Source organism: Dipteris shenzhenensis, chromosome 18 (assembly GCF_047967505.1).
Source record: "Dipteris shenzhenensis isolate YYH24624 ecotype China chromosome 18, Dip_SZ_1.0, whole genome shotgun sequence".
In the NCBI taxonomy this organism is placed as follows: domain Eukaryota; kingdom Viridiplantae; phylum Streptophyta; class Polypodiopsida; order Gleicheniales; family Dipteridaceae; genus Dipteris; species Dipteris shenzhenensis.
This window is the reverse complement of record NC_141613.1, coordinates 12,717,091-12,723,157: the sequence shown is the minus strand read 5'-3', so window position 1 is coordinate 12,723,157 and position 6,067 is coordinate 12,717,091. Positions and strand designations below refer to the sequence as shown.

The 6,067-nt window shown below is 42.0% G+C and overlaps 1 pseudogene; it reads right to left on the bottom strand.

Moving 5' to 3' along the window:
- Positions 1-1,341: 1,341 nt before the first annotated feature.
- Positions 1,342-2,396, bottom strand: LOC147890814 (uncharacterized; annotated as a pseudogene).
- Positions 2,397-6,067: the final 3,671 nt, after the last annotated feature.

Here is a 6,067-nt window from a genome sequence, read left to right as displayed (position 1 = left end):
AGATTGGCAGTTTCTAGCTTTGTAGTTGCTTCCTTTTTGGCTTTACAATACTTTTCATGGTTATTGTTTTTGCCACAATGTTTGCAAGGATTGATCTTGAAGCAATCTTTTGAGAGGTGATTAGTCTTCCCACAATGTCTACAAAGTGAAAACTTGCCCTTTTGAGTTTTTATGGCATAGGCTATGTCATTGCCTCTTCGGAGTTCCATGTGCCTTTCTTCTTCTTGAAGAGCAATAATAAGACCTTCAAGAGTAGGATTAGAAAATTTTTCAAAGTGGTAACAACATGATCATAATCTTCAGGCATACTTTTGAGCAACACTACCATTGCATCATCTGTTGTGATTGGAGAGTTGATAAAAGCAAGTTGAGTCATGAGACTCCACATGTGATTGACATGGGTAGCCAAAGGAGTGCCACTAGCCATCTTCAATTCAAAGAAAGTAATCTTAAGTGACAATTTTGAGATTTGAGAGCTAGCACCAAAAATAATATCAAGCTTTTGCCAAGCTTTAGAAGGAGACTCCAAATCAGAAATGTGATGAATATAGCCATCTCCTAAGCCAAGAGCAATGATTCCATAGGCTTTCTCCTCTATAGTACGATCTCATGCCGGGCGTGTTGGAGCTGAGGATTCTCTAGCATTAGAGGCTATTAAAGAAGAAGTTGAAGCAGGTTTGACAAGCCCCCAGAGGTTTTCCCTCATCAATGCAAACTTAACCTTCATCTGCCATGTGTGAAAGCCTTTACCATTGAACTTATCCATATTCAAGAAGGTAGCCATGAGAGGGTCTAACCCAAAATGGGCAGTGTCTACTCTCTTACAAGGCTCGAAAGAGTTAAAGAGCTTCAAAGTACAAGCATTTAGAGTGGCAAAGACTTGTATCCAAATTCCATACTACAAATCATAATGGAAATGATGCTTCAACTTGCATGCTTCATAGAGGTGGCTAAATGAAAGTATTCCAAGAAAATCCAGGTATAGCAACTTAAAGGAAAGCTGTAGCCTAGAATCCCATAGGATAGAATAGATGCATCTTGCAAGAGGTGTGAGAGCACAATGAAAGAAAGATGGTACTTCTCTATTATGGATTGTGAGAGAGAGGACTCTCTCTTATAGAAAGGGGGAGAAGGTAATACCTTCCCTACATAAGTGGCAATCAGCCCCTACATTAGTGAGAATCAGTCCCTACATCAGTGGGATGGCCTTTGGCTTACATCATCACTTAGGTCACACACTAGACACATCATAGCACTTGATGTGCCTTTACAACACACACAAACACACATGTGACTCCCCTAGATGCACACATGCACCATAGAGCAAGCCCTTGATCATACTTATCCCAATACAACCCTTGCACCATCGTGTTCAACCTTTCCATGTCTTGAACCAAGAAAATTATGTGTCACTTTCAATCCTATCATTATGCCATATCGAGCAACAAAGTAAAAAGGCCTCTTTGCTTTGAACTGTGAGGCTGCTCCATCTGACCACACCCAATGTTCATTGACCTGAATGCCTTCATCTTTCAGCCATTTATAATGGAGCATAAAGTAATGCTAAACAAAAAGAGTGTCATGCATCCTATCATCAGATATATAGAAGTGATAGTATTTGTGGACGATGCCTACAATACACACATACATAATTTGGACAAAGATTGTAACTTGGTTGGAGTGCCAATGCATGGATTGGATCTCATTTTGTTCCTTGAAAGGGTAGTTTTTGGCAAAATCCATGACAGATACCACCACTTCTTCAGGGAATCAAACAAGACACTCCTTGAATTGCTATGCCTGCCATCTGTAGATAAATTTATGCTTTATAAACTTGTTCAAGTGGTCCTTAAACATTACCAAAAGCTCCGTGCATTGCATGTCTTTGAATGAAATAACTTTCCTTTTTTTCTTTTTTCCATCAACTGTGGTTCCAACTTGGACATCCTCAAATATCTTTAGGGACACTGTACATGCAGTAAATGATTCCTCCCTTGGGCAACATGTCATTTTTCCTGCTCCACGTGGAGAGCATTGTCCCATCAAGCACTTAGGGCATGGTAGCTAGCACAGATTGCTTTCGGAAAAAGGACAAACTCCCAAAGCTCAATTATGCCTGTGAAAGTTTTCACACGTGCATTGCAACTATCACCTAAACCACAAATTTCACATTTGCAATTGCACTCTGCTCCATGCACACCAAAAGACACCTGTTTAAGTGGTTTACAACATCCTTCAAAAAAGACATTTGCACATGTGTGATGCAGCAACAAGTGTACTGATCATTAAGCTTGCACACAAAGTAAGGCTTCAACTTCTCAAAAGCCCTTTGGTGAATTTGTACCTCCAGGTGGCTCTTCTTGAAGGCAAGAAAGAACTCCACTTACATTAAACATTTTAGTTTGTTAGTGCTAGTTAAACATATTAGTTTGTTAGTACTCGTTAAAGTTATTGGGATAAATGTTAATAGATAGGGAGTTTCAAGTTTTCCTATGACAAGCAAAAGGATGAAAGGGATACTTCTCTTGTTGTTGTATGTACTAGCAAAAGAATACCTACCATTGTTCTGTTAGTGGCAAGTAGTTGTAGTTGGGAAGGGTAGTGGGGCTGCTCTGCATGATCCCTGCATGCTTGCCGAAATGGCCATGAGAGTGTGTACTATGTTAGTCCAAATTAGGGGGCATCCCTGACGGACTGATCTCGTAACTATCTCCCTTGACTCCACCAATAAGAACCTGGCTATGGGCTCTGATCTGTAGAGGGTTGACGCCCCTCTGATCCATGCATCTGAGAAGCCAAAATGAGTAAGTGTGCCCTCTAGAAAGCCCCATTCTACCCTGTCATAAGCTTTCTCAAAGTCCAAGAGTAGAATTGCCTCACAAAATGAGAAGATGTTATCAAAGATTCTCCTGCCATGCACAAAACCCATCTGAGTATCATGGATAAGATTTGGTAGAAACGGTTGTAGACAAAGGCTAATAGCTTTAGCTAGGATTTTGTACAAGGTGTATTGGTCTCCACTGAGACACTAAATTCATGCAACCCCCTTTCATAATCAAATGAATGAGCCCCTCTGTAAGTGAGTCTGGCATCTTACCCGAGTCCCAGACACCCTGCAGGCCTGAGGTAATGTGATCCCCAATCTGATCCCAAAAAGTAATTAAAAATAAGGGGGTAAGTCCATTTGAACCAAGACACTTGCCATTGTGAAGGGAAAAGAGAGTAGTACTGAACTCTATGTTGGTGAAGGGTGCATTAAGTGAAACAGTCATATCCCCTATCACCAACCCAGGTAAGTGTCACCAAATAGCCACTCTAGCATCATTTGTGGCCTAAGTGTCTGGATCTACTAAGAAGGGAGGCAGAAAAATTGGTGGCAACCTGCAAGATGGCATCTAGATGTGTCTGAGGAACTCTGCCTGAGTCAACAAGCTGTGAGACGCTCTCCCTACTATGTCTAGGGCCAAGAGTAGAGAAGAACTGCTTGTTGACCCTACCTCCCTTCTGTGTCCAAAATGACTCTCTAACATGAAAGGCATACTCTACTCGTTGATCTAAAAGTGACTGCTGCCGAGCCCTTGCTGCAGCAGCAAGGCACTCTTGAATCCAAGCATTTGTAGGCCTCTTCTGTTCCTCCCTTTGGAGGGTAGCCAACTACTGGCAGATACCTATTTCATGCCTAAGGATCTCACCCCTTCTGATATGAGCAACTGAAAGATAAAAGTCACTAATATCAGAGAGGGCTGTGGCTAATTCTAAAGAAGAAAGCTTCCCATCCTGCAAATGAGATACCCAGGTCCTCAACACTACCATTGTAAGGCCCTCCTCTCCATAGAAAGAATATGGAATCCTAACACTGGTGATACAACTTTGTGTTACAACTTCTACATGTAGAAAGAGAATGTGTTACAACTTTGTGTTACAACTTTGTGCTACAACTTTGTGATACAACTTTGTGTTACAACTTTGTGATACAACTTTGTGTTACAACTTCTACATATGACTTCAACTTTGTGTTACAATTTTGTGTTATAACTTTGTGATACAACTTTGTGTTACAATTCCTACATGTAGAGAGAGAAGCTCTCCAACTTGTATAAATACCCCATAATGGAATGAAGCCCACACTCTTTGGGGCATTGTGTTGAGTCTACTTTGGTATTCCAAGCATTTATCTCAAGTGTCCATGCTTCCTTGCACTCCATGTCCAAAAGCATGTCCTAACCTTGCAACTCCTCCTCCCCTCTCCTCCAACCTTGCAACCCATCCTCTCCCTCTCCTCCTCCCTCCTCCTCCTTCCTCCTCCTCCTTCCTCCTCCTCTGTCCTCCTCCTCCTCCTCCTCCTCCTCTCTCCTCCTCCTCCTCCTCTCTCCTCCTCCTCCCTCCTCCTCCTCCCTCCTCTCTCTTCTTTCCCCCATGCTCTTACACCTTCTTCCTCTCCCACTCCTATGCTCCCCCTAAACCCTTTGTTCATCAACCCTTAAATTCCATGATCTATGAGGGAGACGATTTCTCCACCATGTACTCTACCTTGAACCTTGCAACCTCCTTCTAATCCTGGACTCCTTCTAAACCCTGGAACCTCCTTCTAAACCTTGGAACCTCCTTCTAAACCCTGGAACTCCTTCTAAGCCCTAGAACCTCCTTCTAAACCCTGGAACTCCTTCTAAACCCTGGAACCTCCTTCTTACCCTAGAACCTCCTTCTAAACCTTGGAACCTCCTATGAACCCTGGAATCCTTCTAAACCCTGGAACCTCCTTCTAACCCTAGAACCTCCTTCTAACCCTTAAACTCCTCCTAAACCCTACAACCCCCAATGAGGCGAAAGCCTTCATTACGTCAGCCAGATTATACATGTTAATTTTACACATGCATGCACTTTGTTTGCTTATCACACTTAAGCCTATGTCTCTCACTGGAACACGACTCGAGGTCCTAAGCTACACATATACTACAATTGACAACCCCACTATATCTGTAGGTGACAAAAAGTCTCGGAACCTTGCATACTAAGAGGACCCAGATCTTCCTACGAAAGTAGTAGGAAAGAGCCAACATTTGGCACCGCTGTCGGGGAGACTAGCATCTCAAGTAAGAGTAAACATACGCATGTATGTGTAGAAAACAAACTACTTTGAACTTTCATGAAAATAACACTCAAGGGCAGATGAATCTCAATCAAGAGACTTCAGAAAAAGAACGAAAAGAAGAGCCTAACAAATTAATAAATGCAACTATGCGACCCAATACACATGACACATGTCAGGCGAGTTCAACCCTATCAGAGGCCGATCGTCGAGAAGTGGCAGAATACTTCAAGAATTATACAAGTGGTAGTGCGCCAATAGCAATGCCACTCAGAGAATCTGAAGTTCAAGAAACTGATAGCATTGGAGAAACTCCAATCTATGAGGGATCGGCAAAAACATGCACAATAAACCTCGCCCTTGAAGGGGAAGAAGAAAAATTGGTTTTCATTGGGAAACAGCTTCATCAAGAAGATGAAACCAAACTCAAAGAACTCCTAATGGAATACCGTGACTGCCTAGCATGGTCATACAAAGAGATGAAAGGAATTTCACCAGAAGTGGTAGTACACACGATAGCTATAAGGGAAGATACTCACTTTAAGGTATGTAGACCTTATCGCACAAATCCTAAATATGACACCATGATTTATGACGAGCTAGAAAAACTCCAAGATGCCAGATTCATCTATGAGATAGAGAACACTGATTGGGTTTTACCCATTGTCATTGTACTTAAATGCAACAAGAAGCTCAGAATATGTGTAAACTTAAAAAATGTGAATGCTGCCACAATTAGGGATCACTATCCCCTACCCTTAATAGAAACAGTGTTGGAAAAGGTGGTAGGATCCGAATTATATAGCTTCTTGGATGGCTTCAGTGGCTATAACCAAGTGCAAATTGCTCCTCAAGACCAATCAAAAATAGCATTTGCTACAGAACGGGTATTTTTTCATATAGAGTCATGCCATTTGGCCTTTGTAATGCCCCGGCCACATTCCAGTGAGTCATGTTCACAGCTTTCGAGTCATTTTT